This window comes from Myotis brandtii, unplaced genomic scaffold, assembly GCF_000412655.1.
Source record: "Myotis brandtii unplaced genomic scaffold, ASM41265v1 scaffold177, whole genome shotgun sequence".
In the NCBI taxonomy this organism is placed as follows: domain Eukaryota; kingdom Metazoa; phylum Chordata; class Mammalia; order Chiroptera; family Vespertilionidae; genus Myotis; species Myotis brandtii.
In genome coordinates, this window is record NW_005356555.1 from 465,324 (window position 1) to 467,425 (window position 2,102).

General features: G+C 40.2%; 1 long non-coding RNA gene across 1 annotated transcript in view; it reads right to left on the reverse strand.

Moving 5' to 3' along the window:
• Nucleotides 1-2,102, reverse strand: part of LOC102248611 — a 17,453-nt gene that overhangs the window by 8,337 nt on the left and 7,014 nt on the right. The window lies entirely within an intron of this gene.

Below are 2,102 nucleotides of genomic sequence, written 5' to 3' on the forward strand. Positions count from 1 at the left end.
GAGATGCGGGAAGAGACTGGACAAAAATCGTGCACCTATGGATGAGGACAGTGGGTGGGGAGTGAGGGTGGAGGGTGGGGCGGGAACTGGGGGGAAGGGAGTTATGGGGGGGAAAAAAAGAGGAACAAATGTAATAATCTGAACAATAAAGATTTAATAAAAAAATTAGGCTTTTATTTTTTGCTGTTGTTAATGCTCACGCAAAATTCAAATCTTGCGTGAATTTTGGGACACCCTATATTTTGTAATCATTTTTTAAAATATGTTTTTATTGATTTTAGAGAGGGGAAAGGAGAGGAAGATAGAAACATCAATGATAAGAGAGAATCATTATTGGCTGCCTCCTGCGCACACCCCACCCCCACTGGGGACTGAGCCGAAACCTGAGCATGTGCCCTAACTGGGAATCGAACCGTGATCTCTTGGTTCATGGGTCAATCCTCAACCACTGAGCCACACTTGCTGGGCTATTTTGTAATCATTTTAATGAAATGCTATCATGCTGGATAGAAATTCATAGTGCCTTTCTTTGATATTCCATAATCAAAGTGCATCACTAAGACTACGCCTCTATTGAATGTTCCTCAGAAACAAGGGTGGGTGGCTATAAGCACTTCAACAAGCCCAGAGCAGCATTTGTAGGAGGGAATACTCACAAGACCAGGAATGATCCAGGGAGGGAAAATACCTGAAGATACAAAGTTATCCCACCAACGTTCAATTCACAGGGAGGAAAAGGCAAGTTATTATCAAAAACTGTGAAAGGTCTAAGACTTCATTCCTTGCAAGCTACAAGACTAGCCTGTTACAGTTCCTTGGATGCTGGTAGAAGTCATAAAACCCCTGAATCAGAGATGAAAGAAAGCGTATTACTCACAGCAATAGCAGTAGCCAGAGTATCAGCATTTTTTGTGTCAGTTCTCGGAGCCCCAACACAGTAGCAGTAGCTGTGTTATAGAAGAGGAACCATGAGCTTAGGGAATGTGAACTTTTTATGAGTGTAAGTATGCTGTGCTTTGTCATGGAGAGAAACATTATTATACTGGACAGCAAATATGCTTGCCCTTTGTTCACAAGACCTGCAGTGCCTTGCTCACTGTGTGAGAAATAAGATGTTAAGAAATACTAGACCTGTGGAGCAGTGTCTCCCGACAGTCACTAATAAATAAACTATGCTATGCTAGTCCTTTGAGTGCTAAGGTATGTTTGTCTTACATTAGTTTTAACTATTTCTAAAAGGATGACAAAGAACCTAGAGGCTAATAAGAATATGTAAATGCAGTGGAATATTCTTTAGTGTAAAAAAAAAATAGTGCCACACTAATACAGTAAGAATGGATGCTACTGTCCTATTAAAAATGACAGGCACTTTTGATTACATGTAGATGATTATATCCATTACTGATTGGAATCTAGGAAACATCAATATGGATCATTTTCAGTTTGATGTGGAAAGTCTTAGCACTGAATGAGTCCTAAGAAATTGCCCATTTAAACCCCTTCATTTCAGATAAGGAGACTGAGGATCCAAAGATCTTAAGAGACTTGTCCTCTCCATTATGGCCAATGTGTGTAAGGAAAATAGCTGCAGAAAACATCTTCCAAGAGGGCTTATCTTGGGAGGCATTCATTAAATGAGTTAATAGGGCATATCATTTCCTTCTCTTTACAAAAAATGTCTTATGAAGGTTTTGTGGTTTTTAACTCTAGAATAACAATTCAGGCATTCTATTCTGAGTTCTATCACCAAATGAAGTTAGGAAAATGCTACGTTCAGCAAAGTGAACAAGTATTTTTTTAAAAAATATATATTTCTTTATTGATTTCAGAGAGGAAGGGGGAGAGATAGAACCATCAATGATGAGAGAGAATCATTGATCAGCTGCCTCCTGCACGCCCCCTACTGGGGATCGAGCCCGCAACTCAGGCATGTGCCGTTGGCCAGAATCAAACCTGGGACCCTTCAGTCCGCAGGCTGACTCTCTATTCCAGTGATGGCGAACCTTTTGAGCTCAGCGTGTCAGCATTTTGAAAAACCCTAACTTAACTCTGGTGCCGTGTCACACATAGAAATTTTTTGATATTTGCAACCATAGTAAAAC